General features: G+C 29.4%; 1 protein-coding gene across 1 annotated transcript in view; it reads right to left on the bottom strand.

Moving 5' to 3' along the window:
* The window catches only part of LOC129965576 (GATA-binding factor 2-like), a 377,227-nt gene that overhangs the window by 290,247 nt on the left and 66,232 nt on the right, over positions 1-20,748 (bottom strand). The window contains exon 2 of the mRNA XM_056079588.1: positions 16,976-17,034. The gene's annotated coding sequence lies outside the window, so the exon portion shown is untranslated. The remainder of the gene's footprint in view (positions 1-16,975; positions 17,035-20,748) is intronic.

Here is a 20,748-nt window from a genome sequence, read left to right as displayed (position 1 = left end):
ATTTCGGAGAAAAAAAATCAGGAAGATACTTTATTTTTTTTAATAATGGAAGAATAAGGGCGTTCAAATTGACCTGATCATCTCACCCCCATGATATTTCATCGATGAAAAAATCTAAACAGTTTAGAGGATACTTAAGATGCAGGATTGAAATTAGCTACAAGGCAATGAAGGTTTTTCGCAAATAAGCAGCTCATTGGATATATATATAGAATTGACATTAAGTTCCGGATATATAAAGAAAGTAATTAACAATGAACGAAGTAAGCATTTAAATGTAATGCACGTGTTATGTTTTATTCAAATAGTATCGAAATTATATAGCTTTTGAGGAGCAGAAAAATTGCAATTCTTTTTAATGTGATAAATGTCTAATAAATTTGTGGGTAGGCGTAAGATTTTACCCCCTTCTTAACATTTTAACAAATTGTTTCGTTTTAATCAATTTCGATAATTTATTACTTGAAATTATTTGCTTCATTTTTAAATTACGAGTTACGACATTCACTATTTTGAGGATTGATGGAGGAACGGATGGTCTGATAATGCAAAATTTCGAAAGAAAAAACCCTTTCTATAGCTTTAAAATACATTTATTCAAATATCGTTTTAAAAAACGATCTACATTACCTCTTGTGAATATGCAATATTTTCACATATATGGCAAATTTTAAGAGAAAATATTTATTTTGTTCTGATCAAATATGCATTTCAGATTATAATACTTAGGTGTGTTTCTTTTACCACTTCTTTCTCTTTCGTTTTTTAATAAATATTTTATTTATTAAAAATGTATTCTAAAAATACAAAATTGCAATTCGAAACCTTATTTCCATTGTAAACGGACAATATCAGTTGTAAGCACCAAATTTATTCATTTTCTGTAATTATAAAAAAATATATATATTTGTATGCTTACAAAAAACGTGTGCAATTAATTCTGTCATTTTCTTGTAAATAAAGGGAAAATAATATAATTATCAAATATACGGTAGTGAGATTTTGATGAATTCTTTCTCCCATTTCTACTATTAGGGCCGCCTAGTAGTGTCCTAGTAGTAGATTTCCTCCTAATATTTTCGAACCAGAAGGTTATCAGGTTCGAGACCCGATTCCACCGAAAAATCTAAAATTTTTTACATTTTAATTTACAAGAAATAATACTTTGTTACATCACATCAGAAAACAAAAAAAAATCGTTAGCACTTTTGTTTATATGATAATTTATTGACAAGATGTATCAATAAATTATCCTGATTTTCAATTTAGTCCTATCAAGATATTCATGAATTATCCCAGCTAACTGATAATGGACTTTTTTTTTATTTATTGTTGACTATTGCAAATGTTTTTTTTTTCAATATAATGCGTTTATTTCATATATATCTCTGGTTTTTTACGGATATCAAAACTGGTTCAAAACTGGTTACGGATATCAAAACTGGTATTTTTGTTATTTTTAAATAAACTCGTTCGATTAAAATTTTTATTTGACATTTTAATCAAGCGCTAGAAAGCAGCTTATTTTTTAAACCAATTTTGTTGTTTTGTAATTATTTTATATAGTATTTGTTTGTAATTAAATTTATTTGTAAATGTACCTAACTTAGTTTCGGTTTGAGTTACTAAATTTCCAGCTAGCCAGTTACACATCGCTATAACATTTTATTATACACTATTGACATTTGTCAAAAATTTTCAGAACGAATATCTTATAGTGAACGGAATTTATTTTGAAGAAGCTAAATAAAAATAATAATATGCTTTATCTTGGGTAACTAACAGCTAAATTAAAATAAATATATAAATTTAAACGGACATTAGTAAATAGGATTTTAAAACTGAAAGAACTGTGCAATATGATGTAGTTGATAAAAATTAATTAATTACTACGGCCCTAAATTAAAGGCATCATGACGACTCGAGCATGTACGCAAAATTCTTTCACATTCTAATCCAACCAAAATCACGCATGCATCAAAATGCCAAAGAATGGCAACACCTACTCCCTCCCTTTTCTATCACAACTGTGCTGAAAACCTGGGAAGGGGGGGGGGATTTCAGTCCAACAATCTAACGAAAACAAAAACATGGTCCACCTTTGGTAGTGACCCAAACCCCGGACTGTTGAAGCCTAGCCGCTCCAAAATCGTGTCTAGAACTGCCTACCGTTCTGTTCGCTACGAAGAAAGGTGGAGAGAAAAAAAATTCAAGCAATAAAAATAGAGGGAAAAAAACGTGTAATGTAAACGTTTCGATAACAAAATTGCTTAAGCGCAGCTCAAAGCTCGTAAAGCTATTCATTACAAACAAGAGCTGGCCTTCCTATCGCCATCGAGTATCAGGTAAAAGAAAGAGCGCGCGAGGGAAAAAAAAAAAAAAGTATACACCGAGCGCTGGCATTATTTGCAGTTGTTACTTCCAACACCTTTTTCTAACAAAATGAGGTGTGGAAGAAAATGCTCCTATGGCGCCATCTGTTGGGTAAGTCGTCAAAACTTACGATTAAAATTCAGTTATAGCTTTATATAGGAAACTAGAAACTGCCGATATTCATTACTTTAAGTAAGGTTTTGCAGTTTATGCAGTGATGGATTTCCGACTAGACAGAGTAAACAGCTTTCTAGCGCCACAGGAATAAGGGGAGAGGATACAGTGATTGAAAAGAAAATTTTAGTTTAGTTACCAAATAAGATCAATTATACTTTATAAAGTGTTAATATTATCCTAATACTTTCATTATTCATAAAATTTGTATATTTTACTATTTTAGGTACATAAAGTCTTTTTATCGGCCCGCTTGCGGCCATTATTCAACCTAGTAGCCCTAGACATAGCTTGCCTGATTTGAGAAAACAGTTTTCTTTTGGATATCGCAAATTAAAAGTTTGAACAAAAAACAATTAATTCTTGCACGATTTTTCATAAGTAAAAAAAAAATATTTCTAATACTTTTTTAGAAGAAATTTGCTTTGCTTCAATTTATTTTAATTATTCTATCAAATTTTTAAAATGAATTATATTTTTATTGTTGATAGAAAATTACTCTGAACAGTTGTATAAATTACACTATAAAATCAATGAAACTTTTGTTTTGAATTGGAGGATAATATCAAATCAACCCATTATATTCACTAGTTATCATCATGAATTAGAAGGGGGGTGGTTAAAATAAAATAATGGATAAAATAAAAGAGTGTTAAAGACATAAAAAAAGGCCAAAGTTGCGTCATTTTGAATCATGTGGGAGGAAATACAGAAAGAAATGATAAGAGTCCACAAAAGGCTCTACTGAAATTCGTAATTTGTGTAATGCGAATTTTAGAATCTGAAATTATTTTTTGTTTTTAAGTTATTTAATCTCAGATATCAGATTCCTTAATTGATTCATTGAAACAATTCTTATGCCAATTTTTCTCTTCTTTAAATTGTTAATTGTATTGTTTTAAAAATAAACAAAGCACTTTTTAAAAAAATTAAAATCATATTATCACTGTGCATTAAAAAAATTTAGTTAACGCAAATTGTCAATCATCTCTTAAAATGATTAGAACATCACTTTGCTTGCCTCTTAAAATTCTGTGTTTTTAGACTTTCTATAACAGAGACAAACGATTTAACTAATCAAAATTTAGTTTTGTTTGAGTTAATTTAATTTTTAGAAAAAATATGGATTTTGAATCGTTCTTTCCTTTTTGAGACTAATATCCTTGATTTGGAGCTAGCTAGGAGCTTTGCTGAGGATTTTACACGAATCTCTCATAGAAAATCACAAGGCATGAAGAGAAGAATGGGGGAGGAGAATCAAGTTTTGCGTTTTTGCACATACATGGCAAAGAGTTTGATAAAAGAAAAAAGCGTTGATAGTAGAACAAATAGCATTAAGTTTCGGAGAACAGACTCTACAAACAGTTTCTCATTATATATTTAAAATATCAGTTTTAGAGCAAAATCATGTACAGATTTCGTTTTAGTTGCTTCGACCTTCTCACTACCTGAGCTCCAGAATTTGAATTTCAAACTAGTCAATCAAAAAATTTATCAATTTTTTTAAAGAAAGTAAATTATTAATCTTTTAAGTATAGAAATCTACTTTTTATTAGGTAATAAGTGATAGTGTTATCTGGAATTTTGTTATATTTGGTATAACAGTAGAAAAATGTACTACTTTTCACAAATGGCATGGATGGATAAGATATGACAGAGAAATATGAATTAAAGGAAAAAGTTATAGATTAGATCATCTAACTGTGAGCAACACTATTTAGAAGCTAATACATCGAAGCATGCTTTAACAAGAATTGTTTTTTACCGCTTGGTTGGGATTTGTTTCTTAGCTTGGCCGTTTTTCTCCTAGCAAAGCCACAATATATGGGCCAGTTTCTCCAAAAAGTCCTTCAGAAAAGCAATTCTTACCCATATATAAAAAATCAGATTTATGTCTCGGGGACTACCTAAAAACTCGCTTTAAATGCAGAACACTTTTTTTTTTCATTCATGGCTCTGGCTGACTACTCTAATCCACTTAATCTAGTTTATCAACAAATATACACCTTTTGGTTATTGGATCCCCACCCCCGCGGCAGGCGTCATGTACAAAACAGATTTTTTTTTATCTCTAATTAATTGGAAGTGAATTGTCGGAGTTATGTATGCAGTACCTAATTCCCATAAATATGTTTCACGACGTACTTTTGACTGTACTGAATTGCTCCTCCTCCTGATATGAATAAAATAATCGTTAATTAATTCTTAGATGCAGCTGCATCGTTGGAAGTAAGTGTGAACTTCTTAACTGCTATTTTTGCATTTCATGTCGCAGTTTGCTTCTCCTATATTTTATTACTAATTACTTGTCCAACTAAAATCATATGTATGCGCCGTCCTAATGCGTTTGCCAAGAGCATCTGAACCCTTTTCCCACTTTCCCACTCCTACAATTTCTTTTTATGTATAATATAAAATTAGCTTTTTATACTCTCATATTATAGATTTTTTTCTTCTTTAACATTACAATTTGAATGTTTTGCATTAAATTAAGTAACGGATATATTATCTCTTAAGAAGAACTTGTTCTAAATATGGTATGCAATTTCTTGAAATCAGTTAAAAAGCTGTTGGGTACTTTCAAAAACGCCAACACTTACCATTAATATATTAAACATATGGAAAAAGAAAATTTAGAGCCTAAGACTTTTGGAAAACTTCTTATATTTAATCTGCTCCTGCGTACGAGCAACGAGAGATAGAGAAAATGGTTGGGAATCACTGGTCTAGAAAATATTAAGTCATTTAGATGCAGAAATAATCTTTTCCGAGTGATAGAGACATTTAAATCAACTCGATCGTGAATAGCGTTTTAAAAAAATAATTTTTCCCCCTAATAATAGCATCTATTAAAAGGAAAATGCTTTTCACTTCCTGCAATAAATTGATTTCATTCATAGACGAATGAATTCAACTTTCTTGCAATGTAATGCATCTCATTTACTAGAATATCAGATATACCACTTTTTCTACAAATAAGTCTCGAGTGGTGACTCATCAATAAAAAGAATGGGGCAATTTGCTTGCTTTGCATAAGTATTTTTTTTAAGCCAGAGCAATTCTAAATCGTCAGATATTTGCAAATATTCTCATAATAGAGTGGTTTTTTTTTTTTTTTTTTTTTTTTTTGCTTTCTATCCTGTAAAAAAAAAAAAAAAATGTGAGTTAAACTTTTCTCCTGATTATACTGAGTCGGGTGCCAAATATTAAAATGTTTAGCATAGCTAAGTTTTATCTCTTGGACATAATGGTGTCATTTTTAATCTTATAACCTCAATATTATTAAACAAAAAAATTGCATATTCTCAATTTCTATACGCTTTAAGATTCTACCTGAAATTTCCAGCAGTGAAATTCAGTTGTTATTCTCTTTTATATTATAGACACTACAAAGATAACAAATCAATCACCGGAAAAATTAATTTTTAATTTCACTATAATTCGAATAAAAAAAATTGTATATTGCGACCCAAACTATCATTGCCATTCCCAACTATTATATTACTGACTGAGCTTCAAATGAGTTAAAGTGCCGTCCAGTCTTGTAGTCTTGTGAGAATTCTTTTGGGATGGGTTGCTTTATTTTACACTTTTTCAGATAACGACATTTGAATCAGTATTGCTTACTAAAAAATTATATTTCACATAAACTGGTGAATGAAGAACGCAGTTGGGTTCGAGTCTGTGATGTCTTTTTATGTCGATATTTCACACCCAGCTATCGTAATCTTCAGCTAAGGTTTTAAAATACATGGTTTATCACTTATGCTAAGCATTGAGACAGTATCATTCAATGATATTCATCCATTTAGTTTTAATTTAAATTAAAAGCATTATTTTAAATTGTAAATTAAAAGCATTTAATATCACATAAATCTGTATCCCAAATGATACATCTAGTTACATTAACATGTTAATTGCCATGAATCACCCCTGTGATTCAAACCAATACTTAATAAGATACTTACTTCTTTATTATCTCTCAATCATAGAAAAAAAAAGCACCTAATTAAACAGACGATTTGAATCACAGGCGATTCACCTGGTGAACAACAGGATTAAACAAGGACATATAAGCTAAACATTTTAATGAAATTGTTTAATTAATGATTTAGTTAACAATGTTAATGAAATTTTCAACAGCGGTACATTTATTTAAAACAATCATTTATTGTAATATGAAGGTTTTGTGAACTAATCCCTTAGCCACCCTAATCTCCCGATTTATCGAATATCGATTACTTTTTTGGGGACATCTGATGAGTCTTGTTTATGAGACTTGAAATGTGTTAGCTAAGAATCTCGTTGCTTAAATATCAATAATTGCTTGAAATTTTTGGCATCTTTGACAGGATACGCCAACTACCCCAGCGACGCTGTCAGCACGCATCGCTATGGGTGACCACATTTAAGAACAGTTTTTATACACATTGCACTTGCCAACGATGTTGTCATTAAATGCTTTGTCTCTCTTTTCATCTTTTATTTTCAGCACTTGAGCCCAAACTTTCATGTACAGAAAATGTCTGTTTTAAATAAACATACTACTGTTGAAAGTTTCTTTAGAATATCTTTACTGGTGCGTAAGTTAGAAATTAAAGAGCTTGTTTCAGTTGAAACATCTTGCATTTATGACTGAACAAATGGATTGAGACTTGGCTTTCCTATATGAAAATTATCCGCATCCCTGTTCTCTATCTTCCATCCATGTCTGTACCCTGAATTTGGAATCACCTTGTATACCGCTTCCTTTCCCTCTTACATCATCCAGCAAACGTATTCCTCGCCCATCACCTATTTCCTCTTTAAATTGACACAACGCATTAATAAATCCCTTACAAACTTGCACAATGGCTGGACGTTGCCGGAGCCCTCCGAAGAGCCGCAGAAAATAAATTCGCTCCTTGAACCCTCGACCAATTAGCCTGGAGCCTTATTTCCTTCCTGTCTGTGGCGGTGGGAATGACAGTAGAGCTCCCAGGCAAAAGGCGAGAAAGAACACTTCGGAGCACGCAAAAAATAGAGGGACAACCACTTGCTATTCAGTCCCAATCACCATCGGAGAAGAGTTAACAATAATAATAACCCATTCTGCGTCACAAAGGCGATTCACGATTGACCCCCCGTCGGGGAGATCGCGTGTGCTCTTCTTAATAACCGGAAATATTTAAAACCTGTTACTTAGTTACTTAGACCATTAAAGAGGGGACGGTTAAAGGGGAAGTGACTGGATTCTTCGAGTAGGACTGGTGACAAGAAGTGAGGGGGGGGGATGATCTTTCAAATGATGAGCTGTCCATGTAAATTATGGGTATTTGTATTGATTGGAAATTGATGAAAAATGCAGAGAAACATAAAAATCCAATAATAACTTTTTTTTTCTCACAATTTATTCGTACAAAATAATTCTGAAACAGTGTCACAATTCTGAACTGTGAGCTTCTGAAAAAAATATTATTGATTGATTGGATATTCAACTGAATTAGAGTCCTTTACATACGGACATAAAACTTTCTTAAATCTTGATTAAATACTCATTTATTAAAAAATTTTAGTGACACTAAATAAGAATGTCTAATAAGTAATATTGCAAATTTGCATCATTAGGCAAACATTGATTCTAAGTTAATGGTAGATAATCGTAGCAATTTACAATCCATGGAAAAGGAAACATCGAAAACAGATGGAAAGGCAAAATGTAATTTTTAAAATTATTGATAACTTCTTTTTGTGAATTAATGAGTGGAATTAAAATAATCGTGTAAATGAGTGCCCAGATAAGAATATCAGAATCGTAAACTTTATACTTTTCCCAAATGAAAAATGTTATGATCTGTCTAAGAGTAACTGGAAAGAATTTGGGAAACCACATAATTTAACCTACTCACTCTATTTTAAATTGAGAATGACTAATGGTGAGTTTTATTTTTTGACTTCCACTACTTTTTTTATTGCAAAATAATTCAACTTGTGTAAACGAGGTTGCAATCTAACGGTGAAAACATCTCATTATAACTGTTGGTACTTCCTTAATAAGGAAGTGAGTTTCACTCCTTTTGCAAATGAGTTTGTGTTTTTTAAAAGTATTAAAATAGGAAACGCTTCAAAGCTCTGTAAATATTAAGTAAGTCGACATTCAAGTAAGGATATTCAACTGTGTGCACATCAGAAGTATTCATTCAACAACGCAACAGCAATTGTTACTGAAAGCATAGACTTCATTTAAAACCATAATCGTGTGAACAATTTTAAAAAAGGATGGTTCTTTGGGTTAGAAGGCTTGGATGAATTCTGAAAGTTGAGCCATGGATGCAGTGGTGAGCATCTATATTAGAAACTGATGAAAAGACAGGTCAACTCAAAAAGGCTTTTCATTTATCTATCAAATTAGATTTATTTTTTTAAATTTGTAATGATTCATGTAGCTACGAATTGATTGACAACTCATGTGTGTAAACCAAATGTTAAAACCAATATTTTTCTCTTCAGTCAGAATAGCCCATTAGCGTGAGTGTACTTTCTCATTAATCATTTGAGCTGGCAAAAGATTCACAGACGCATGCGCCAAAACAGTTCACTATACCCTGCTGCGAGGGGACGAAAAGTATTTAATACCTCATATATATTTTCTATGGTGAAATTCGATTCGATTCGAATATTTCGATTTCTATGTCTTCTAAATGAATTCATTTTTGACCTAAGACTGTTCTCCTTTAAACTGTGTTCCGGCAAGAAATCTCAGTGGTCGGTTCGCGAACATGAAATTCGAAGGAATCCAGAAAATTGAAAATAAATGAAAGGTGTGAAATAATTATTAATCCATCCAACTTATATAAAATCGATTTTTTTAGTTTATTAAAATATTTTATATATATTCATACTTGCAAATAAATCACTTCACAGCAATAAATTTACCTTTAAAAATATTTTTTTAAAAAAATCCAGCACATCATTCATTTTCATTTTTCTTCTTAATATTTTTACAAGCAAACTATTTATTACACTTATTTCTAAGAGAGTTAATCTACTCTTGACTTAATGCAGTATTTTTATTTTTTTATTTTTTTATTCTCTTTTATTTTTCCAGTCCCTTTTCTTTGCACCCTCTTTTCAATTACAACATTCAAGTTAATTACAAACAGGGCGTCTACTTTAACTTTGTCCTTTTATAGGTGTTAATTAATATTAGAAGGAACCATTATTTTTCTCGCTTAGAGTGTTCCCTGTTTTTGATATCACATCCATTAATTTTAAGTAATTAGTCGATTGTTCTGATATTCGCAAACTGTTTACGATAATCTGACACCTCATGAGTAAAGCCTTTCACTTGGTTGAGTTTGAAAATATTTTTTTGATTAAGTATGAATAATCACTCGTTTATTGATAGGGTATTGTTTGTTGGTTATTTTTAACATTTCATATTTGATAGGGGATTTTGAAGGTAAAAAAATAAGGTTAATGAACTGAAGACTAAATTCTACATCTAAAAAGATAAAATGAAACAAATATATGAGATAATTAGACGGGGAAATAAAGTGAGGTTGTTTTCTGATCTTCAACTTCGGATGCAACAGATATTGGGATAACTGAGGGGGAGGGGTCGAACCGAGACAAAGAGTTAATAACTGGATATTTACCTTTACTATTAACTTTAACAATAAAAGGAGAATACATGTAACAAAAATTAATAAAATTGTGTACTACACCACCCACTACTCACTAAAATAAGTTGACTCATAAGCTAACAATTTGGGAACAAAAATTGGAGTGAAAAATTTTAGAAGCAATTAATATCAAATGCAAGTTATTAAATCCTTTTTCAGCCATTTCTTAATATAAACTGATTTACAAGTAAAAAATCAAGATAACCCGGATGCATTCGATTCGAATTTTAGTAATTATGTAATTTTTAAACCATGATCATTCAACACAGCAAATCAAAGAGGAGATCTGACCCTATTGAATAAAATATTAGAAGACAATGTCCTTTCTTAAAGAGTAGAGTACTGATTTGGTTCAAAAGCTTTTGTATTAAATGTTTTTATTTGATTTGATCCTTTTACAACATTAAACTTTTATTTTTAATAGCAGAGCTTATAAATCCCAATAATAATATAAATTATTGCCTTTTAAATCCTTTTAAAATATACGAGGTTTATAATTTCCTTGCTTTCCGCTTATAGCCTTCAGATATTACTATTTCTATAAAAAATGGATCTGAATTAGAAAAAGAAGATCAAAATGTAGTATGAACACTGAAGAGTAGGAATTGAATAAATTTAAATTAGTATTGCAATTTCTCTTCTTTTTAAGTGTTTTGGTTTTGTCTTGGTGAAAAAAAAATTATATATATTTGGGAATTAATGTATAAAGAGGAAATTGAATTAATAAACATTTTCTTTGAACAAAAAAAAATTATATAATGCTAATCATTCTTTTAATTTTTTAACTTTATTCTTTAAGAATTGCCTTTATTAAATTTATTTTTAATAAATTATTTTTAAAAAATTAATTGCACATTTATTCTAAAAAAAAATTAAAGTAAATAAAAAGAAATCTGTTTGATTCCTACACTGAAATCTTTTCAGGAAATTGTTGACTACTATTTAATAGATATTCTCATTATTCTTAATCTCTGTCCCCTTTTAACTATTCTTATTTCCTGCAATTGAACAAGTGGAAAGAAAATTTTGTGATTGTTTAACTTTTTACTATTATCTAAATTTATGTGAAGTTAAGAAGCATAAGCCTAACTGTAAATAATTTTTCAGTGTTTGAAATTCTACCAATCAATATGAATGACTACTGAAATCCTTGAAGTCGTTCCCAAAATAAAATTCATGATATTTTAAGAGTTCGGAAACCTATTCGTTGTTAAATTTTTGTATGATGGGTCGACTTCTTCATGTTTCATTATGTAAAACTAAAATTCAATGATGTATTTATAATGTATTATATTATGATGTATTTATAATTTATGGTGCAGTAGTGAACAGGAGATGAGAAGGAATAGCAGTGATGAGCAATAGAGGATTATAAAGGAAAGGATAATCAGACGCCAATTTAGGCATATTACTTAATATTATATATATTAAATCTGAATATTCCTCCTCATAATCCAATTTTAGGTTAAATTTTAACCGTGTATCCTTAAACAATGTTCGATTAATGTTCCGAGACTGAAAGTATTTTCACTTTTAAATTTGTAAGTGAATTAATTTAAATTTAATTGTAATTTTTAAAATACTTTTAATCAGTACTATAAACTGTACAAAACGAATGTACATCTTCAATATCTAATTTTTCTTTATATTATAATTTTATTGTACTTAACATTATATTAAATTTATGTCAAATATTTAATACAATCATATTATTAATGTTTAATATATTGCGTGACGTTTTGACAAGTATAGATATGTAATCACATTTTCATTAATGATAATTTGTTTCTTAAAAGATGTGATGTACGTGTAACAAAAATTAACTTATCCTAAAACTAAAATATCCTATAAGCTTTATTTTCCTTTCCAATCTGAATTCCTATATTTCAACTCTAATATGGCTTGATGTCATTTTTATGTATCTAATCGGATTCCCAGGAATCGTAAATTTGTTTCTCGAGGAATATGTGACAGGAAATTCCAAATCTTTAATAACAATGAAATCTCTAAGATTGCAAATGTCTCGATTTTTATTTTAACCATCGGAAAAAAAAAAAAATGGGAAACAACAGAAATAAAAACCACAGTCTCATTTAGAAAGCTGCGATGTGAAAAAGTTTCTGATAAGTGAATTCCTTTAATTTTTTTTACCTTTCCTCTCTCCCCTCCTCATCCTTACCTTCTTATTTTTCCGTCGAATCTTTTTCATTTTTATTTTTTCCTCATCGGTGCCATCTATGCCACGGTAAAAATCCGTTCACTTTATGAAGGGGGTGGAGAGTCCTCCCCTATTCCCTCAGTACCAAGACGTTCCATTCCTCCCGTTAGAAAATCTCAACGAAAGCTTAAAGAATGAAGAAATTGGAGAGAAATGGAGAAAAAAAAAAGTATTTAAAAAATGAGAGGGAGTCCTAAAGATCCCCCCCCTCACCGATTGAAAAAAAAAATCAAAGCAGGAAAAAAAAAATGGAGTGAGGGCAGGAAAAGGAGAAAGAAAGAAACGTTGCGAGCTTTTAGGTAATTATCGAGGAAATTTGATTTATGGATTTATTTTTTTCTCGTAATATTTTTTTCAAAATTTCGTTTCGGCGCACGAAAGAATTTTTTTTTTTCCCCTTCTCTGAACGAGTTTCTTAATTTTCTTACTACGCTATCGAAATCCGCGTGTTTCCTAATGCAACGACGGAGAAAATTAAGAAACGAAGGAGGGTGAGCTGAGGAGAGGGGCAGTGGCATGGGGTGGAGTGGAGTGGAGTGGGGCGCTAATGCAGTGTGAAAATTATCTCCTCGCAGTAATTTCTCCCTTTTTGTTTTGGGAATAAATGCGATGCAGCTATTCTAAAAAAATAAAGAAATTAAAAACTATAAAAACAATGGAAAGGATGAGAGGATATTTGGCCTTTGCATTTCCCCTGTTAGCGGATAATTTATTAGGAACATTTAATTAAATTTTAATTGCGAATGCGTATCCTTCTGTCAAGATTTATTTCTATAAATTTTCGATTTTCGATGCTGCTTCGTAAGGATAAGGATGTATCGGGGATGATAAAAGTCAAAAATTTTCTCAGGGTAATTTTTGCGACAGTAAAAGAAAGATTATTAAATGCCATTTTAATGAGATGGGAGGCGAAAAGTGTGCATAAATGGAAGATCTGATTGGAAGCAGAAGGATAGGTTTTAATAACTTGAACCATCAATAAACATCAAAAATAATTTATCAAAGAAAAAAAATGGCAAAATTATAAAACACAGATTTAAAAAAATATCCTCGAAACTCTTACTTTTAAAGCCCTGGCGGAAGGAAGAGTTCGAAAGGAGAATTCATCTCCTTTCTTGAGACCACCATCCTGGAGAAAAGAAGGAATTTGGTAAATGATGTAATGAATTTATCCAGAATGATCCCTTGGTATTTATCCAGAGGCGCCTTATTAAAAATCAAATTTATGTCTTATATAGTTATAAAATTTCAAGCTAAAGCAGACACCGGCGAACTAATGGTGTATCCAGGGAAGATGCCTATTCATCCCCCCCCCCTTCTCATCCCATTCTGAAGTGAGAAATAATTAAATACAAAAATATTGTCATTCATTTGCTTCCAAAATTTATGCTAGGTACATCAAGACATTTTTTACAACATCACTGGGACAAAATTCCGGTTTCTATATGGCATTTGGTGCTTTGATAAATACATAAATGACTCCGAAATTGAACTGAAATTTAAAATTTCAATAACGAAAAATCTAATACATAATATCCCAATGATGGTGATTTCATTTTTTATTGATCTTCCGAAAATCGAACAGCCATCGAAACTCAATGCGTTTGAAACACTTTTTCTTCAATCTTATTACCTTGCCACTCGTGGGAAAATAGTTAGGTTTGTGCTGTCAATACCATCGTGTCTACACATATAACTGAATGATTTTGTGCGCGGAAAGGAAAGGTGAATGAAGAGATTCATAAAAATATCAAGATTAACTTTAAAAAAATGTTTGATATCATTGATTTCGCTTGTTGTTGTTGTTGTGACTTATGGCACTGTACAAGTCCGCTGACAGTTATTTGTTAGCGATTTAAGCCGAGTGAGCGTTTTTTGTTTTTTCAGTAGCGCCAACTAGGGCCAAGAAAACGACTTAGCTACTTCAAGCGCCACATTCATTTGCACAATCCCTTTTTACGGGGGGGGGGCACATTAGCACACTTCACAGATAGAACACAGAAGAACAACTATGCCCGAACCGGAACGCCCAGATCCAGGACGCCGACTCACTTGGTGTACTTCATATATGAGAAGAAAATTCATTTCTCAGACAGCTTAAATACAATGTTATTGATTTTATGTTATTCTTATTTATTAAAAAATAAAGAGTTCTATTTAAAATTTTCTCCATAAATATTTATTTGCAGTTTTCGAAAGATTATGAAATTATCTAAAAGAATAAATTCGGAACTTTCATCTCAATAGTTGGCATACTCTGTAACTAGAGAATGCTTCTCCCAATTATAAATACAACATTAAATAATTTTCGAAAATCGTCGATGAAAGAATAGTTAAGGACTTTAGAAAATATAGTTTTTAAGGTATATTCAAAGGTGTTGTTAGCAAGGTGCTTTAATAAAAAAACATATTTTTATCCTCTATTACAAAAATGGCATGTTAGACTCGTTCATCAAATAGTAAAATTTTTGATATTCAAATTTTCATTTAGATAAAAATAACAATTAATTTAAAAGACAACAATTTGAATAAACTTAAGTATCTTAATTATATTTCCAATCTTATACGGTCAGAAATAATTTAAAAAAATTTTTTTTTTACCTGAAAAGAAATTTAAATAAATTCTCACTTACTTTTTGACATGTATTGAAACTGAGAATATTTTTTCAGACCCTTTGAAAATTGGCAAATATAAAAATTTTAAAACATCTTATCGTGTTAATGGAAATAATTGCCCATTGCCAGCAATATTTGAAACTCGATAGATAATAGCTGCATAATTAACATATTCGTACTAATGATCTCTTATTTAATGAAACTGAAATTTTAAGAATTTTATTTTTAATTTAGAAATTTAGGAAAATTTAGAATTTTTTTCTGAAATATATGTAATTATTATGAATACTCTGAGGGTTGTACATGTTACTTCTGTGGATGATTTCCATTTCATCTGCATCGACATTTCATTAGGATATCAAAATATATTTCCTTCCTTTTCTGTTTTCGGGACCACGTTGGTTTTATAGTTCCTCGATTTCGGACTCATGCTCGGAGCTATTGTATCTTTTAATACACAAGGATTCTTGAGCACTAAAGGTTCATTTTATTTAAAAGGGAAGTTTAAAGGATAACATACATTTTAAAACACTTTCACAACTCGAAACCACTTATAACATGAAAAAAGCAAATAAACGCAAAAAAATTAATTATAACCGATATACTTGTAGTAATATACAAAAAAAGAACAACATATTTTTGCACAATTTGCAAATATTTGCATAAATTCAGCTTATTTATTTGCATAGAGAATTATTATTAACGTGCACCAAGTCACTTTTCATTGCCATCATGGAGTTGAATAAAAGACGAAACCAGTAATAATTGAATAACAAAAAATCTATAATTTGTTAAGTCTCATATCTAAACTGTAGAAAAAGTATTCTATGAGATTATTTTATTAAAAAAGTATGTATAAAGGCATCCGTTTTTACCTTATCTATATGTTGTGTAATGCAGTTCTATATCAAAATTAAATGCTGTATAATTTTATAAATTCTTTTGCATAAACATGAAAGATGCAGTATTATGCATCACTTCATTTATTTTTTATTCTACCACTAGTATGAATGCCATTAGTGTTTATTTCTTTTTTTTTTTGCTCTGTCCCTCCCTTCTCGCCTCATTCTTTGGTTTTTAAATTGAGAAACGTCAATTTAATGCAAACATATTTTTTTCTATGTGCCTCCAAAATTTTGAGAGAATTCAGAGTCTTTGAAAGTTTGAAAGAGGTGACCTCTCTGAAAAAAAAATGGAAGAAAAAGTCTTCAGGATAAAAGACCTTATACATCAAGAAATTAAGGTATATTTCTCATGATCCATTAAAGATGACACATAAGTTATTTTTTTTAAAAAAAAATAAAAGGTAGGTCAAGTTGAGAGAAAGAAATCGTTTTTGCAAACTAACATGAAGCCTCAAAGGGAAAAAAAACACTCCTACAGGGGATTCCTTGTCAAGAAATTAAATAAAAGAAAAGGATACACCAAATGAAATGTACAACACTAAATGAAAGGAATGCACATTTACACTACTGCCCTGTAGAATGAATAAGAAAATGCTTCGGAAGGCGAATCCCTTAATAAAACATTTCAAATACTCCAACTTTGTCCTAACCGATATTTAATCTGTCATGTTCCTCACAATTTTAAGATTATTGCTCATATGATTGTACTGTTATAGTATTATGAATATATATTTCATTAAAACTATACTATACATTTTTCTGTTGTATCTTTTTCTTTTACTTAGTTCATTTGAAAAGAACCTTCTGCCATGTTAGCATTTAGCTAACACAGTAGACCCAATATAAAAATCACATATGTCTGTATACTTGACCTATCTTAAATTTTGTCCAAGGACTTTTGAATCAATTTATATTTTCAGTTACAGTTCAAAAACCAAAGTTTATTTTTTATAGCCTTTTCAATTAGAGTTATTCCATTACTAAAAATGGTCATTTTTAAAAATAAATTGAAGATTTGTACTTACCAAAGAACAAAATCCTTTAAAAAATATTTTCATAGCCAGTTCTGATGTATCCTCAAAATCTGAAATTAAAAAAAAAAAGATTTAATTTCAGTTTAATGAAATTTATTTAGTTGCAATGCAGTTAAAATTTAATATTTTTTATTTAGCAGTTATTCTACTTAATTATCATTAATTACATTATAAATGTGACTAACTATTCAGCCATCATCTACATGTTGAAAATAAATGGCAAAAAAAAAAACCATTCTGATCCAACACTGTGCAGATTTTTACCACCAATTTTTATTTCAAATAAAATTATTACCTTAAATTACATATGAAGGTCATCGCTTCTTTTCTTGCGGTACCTTTCATTTGCGAGAGATATTTCAAAACATTATTTCTGTACAGTTCTCTGCGGGAGAGCTCTAGAAGAATTCATTGACTGCAAATTTGGCGACCACAAAACAAAACATTCAATGCTTCGATTCTGCCAATTTCTACACATTTAAGTATCATGATCTTTTATATGAAACCAGAATTGCCGAAATTAGAACCATTGTTTGGGACTTCGTTAATGGTTCATTCCTTCTTTATTATTTTAATTATATAGATTTATTTTCATTTTTAGCGAAAAATGAATAAAAAGAAAGATATTTATAAAAATGACTGAATAAATGCAAATCTTATATCTTAACAAAATTCAGTGTATTATAAATGTAATTTTATATACATAACATGCAACAGATATTGACTTTACATATGCTTTCACTATTTCATATATGTATTGTTTCCCTTTTTTTTAAATGCAATAATAATACAAAAATCTTAATCTTCCAAATATTGATTTAAAAAAGATTAAATTTAACAAGATAAGCACACTGCGCTTTTCTTATCCGTTTATTTGTAAATGGATTGGAAAATTTCTTACGCAGATGAACATTTTCTTATTTATTTCCATAGTTATTTTTATTTTCATTTATTTATTTGTAATTATTATTTTGTTCCATTTGTCATGTGACATCCGAAATGAGAATCTAATTACGTACAAAATAATTACTACCTGACATTTGCAAAAGCAATCCTTGCCTTAAAAGAAAACCTAGTTCAATTAAGACACGTATAGAAATGAGTTTTCCATGAAAATTTAAAAAAATCTTTTAAATTTAGTTCTTGCTGGGACACTGATGTAAACTAGTGTATATGAATGTGATCTAAATACAGATTAGCTTAAGTATTGAAAATTATTTCTAAAGTTGAATCAAACTTATAATTAAGAAATAAATCACCCGCTTCATGAAAGACGATAGACTTGATTAAAAATCAACCACAAAAATCAATAATTCAGATAAGTGAGTGAGATAGTCACTTTTGCAAACAAAAAATCTGTTAAATTCTATGTAAGTGCTTTTAAATGTTTTATTTTTTAGCATTCTAGTCGTTATAATTATCACATTAAATTAATTAATCATATCAGTTTTATCGAAATGGATCTTATATTGTAAAGCACGATTCGACTTAAAATGATGAATTAGGATTTCTTTTAAGTAAAAGACATTGATTAAAAAATTCATTATAGCATGAAAAAGCGGAATTCAAAGGCTAATAATATCATATTTCAGAATTAAGTGCTGTTATAATATATTATATATTCGTTATTAAGTGTTACACCATAATATATTATCATGCAGAAAGCTTTTACAATTTATTTTTATACTTTTTATTTTTTTATTTTTTTACAATTTAAACTATCTTTTCTTTATAAATCTTCATCAATTTTAAATTTTATTCAAAAATTCCCTTTATAAATAATAAATAATATATCATTTAATTTCCTAAATAATTTGATACAAAATTTAAATTGTGATATTTTTACCTTTTATAATAAAATAACAAATCAATAACAATAAACATAATTTACAGATTTCTCTCTTGACTATTGAACCCGTTCACTGCCATGATTTAGTAGTTAGATCTAATTAGATAAACTTTTTCTTTGCTAACTTAACTATAATATAGAAGGTTAATTAGATAAATGATGTGAATCACAGGAGAGTAACCTGACCATTAAGGTTTTAAGGGTATTAAATTCAAAATAACTGCATGCCTGGCAGATTTATCAGCAGATCCAATACATTTCGGCAAATGTATTGATTTGAATATATCTGAAATATTCTCTAAATGTATTTTTAAATCAATCTGATTTTATTTTGTTTTGTTATTATGTTATATTACCAGATATGCATATATTTCATTAGATCAAACCTTTCATGAAGATATTAGTTTTAAGTAAAAATAAGAACAGTACACTCATTTCCTGTTAAATTTAAAAGAAAAAAATCCTTCGATTTCTATGGAATAGTTTCTACTTTAAAATAAAAATTAAGATGGATTTTTTTATTAGCACTATTGAGTGATTCAATTTATTTCTCAATTTTTTTTAAAAGCATTTGGAATAACGTGCTAAGATAAAAATTAGATGTTAGGAAACAGATGTTATGTATTTCAATTCGATATTTGTACTGTGTATTGATCCAAGTTTTCCGGGTATTTCGATTTCCTTGTATTCAAGAAATGAAACCAAGTAATTAATATTTCCTTATCGTTTAATAAATATTTTGAAATGTTGTCTAAAATATTACTAGAAATAAAAAAAATAAAAAAATTAAAGAGCATTGCCGATGAAGCCTTTACCATGTAAAATTTTAATGCTATTGTCTTTAGATAAATATTTAATTTTTTAAACAGAGTTTTTTTTGCAGAATTCTCTATGATTAGAAGTTTATGCTTACTCGAATAAAATATTTTTGTAACAATTTACTAACTCGATTTTAGGAATATAGAACTTCTTTTCTGACAGTTTTAAAAAATCATTCATTTATTTTTACAAAACACTTTTAATTAATCTTTTCAATACTTGTGAAGCAAGTAATAACGTACAAATAATGGTTTAAAGATAATTTATTTGCAAATTTATTGCAATTATTATTATTTTATCTGTCTTTGACATTTTTTTCAACGTCTACAAAACAACCGACTAATTAAATGCAGTAGCTGATCGATGGAAAGAGAAGCTGCTCTCGGTTCCAAGTTCGATGGAAACAAAATGGTAGGGTATTTATGTTATTTTTTATGCCAAATATGATAAGTGAAAAAACAATGCCACAATGCCATGACCTAGACGCTTTCCTAATTGCTAAGCTTCTGATGAGACTCAGAAGCAACAAAATCTTGATATACCCCTTTATATAATTTTATTGAAATATTTTGAATGGTTATACAATGAAATGATTAAATCGAATAGTTTGCAACTACATTCTGAAAATATTGTTTACGTTTCATATTCAACGAGCCAATTCGACGACTCTTCATTTTGAACCGCACAACAATGAATAATTGGTGTTCTCGTCTTCTGAACATAACTTCAAATCAGAATCGTTAGGGATATCTAAACACCTTAGCTTATGACTTTGCTTACAACTTACTTGGATATACATTAAGTAAACTGAATAAAACTTGCAGTAGCTCATCATTTTTATTTTCTTGTATAGAAGGTATAGAAAAAGTTTTTAATCGTCTAAAAATTCAAACACGAATGAATCTCGAAAAATTCGAATTTTGATGAATTTCTATGTTTTGAACCTCCCTGAGTTCGAAAAATACATTTAAAAAAATGTCTGTCTGTCTGCTACAGAGACAACACAAAAATACTTTGAGCCAGGAGGATGAAATTTAGTATACGGTCTTTACACTAAATGTGCAGATTTTTTTTTTAATAACATTTTATACAAAAT

Source organism: Argiope bruennichi, chromosome 4, assembly GCF_947563725.1.
Source record: "Argiope bruennichi chromosome 4, qqArgBrue1.1, whole genome shotgun sequence".
Taxonomy (NCBI): domain Eukaryota; kingdom Metazoa; phylum Arthropoda; class Arachnida; order Araneae; family Araneidae; genus Argiope; species Argiope bruennichi.
This window is presented reverse-complemented; position numbering and strand designations above follow the sequence as displayed.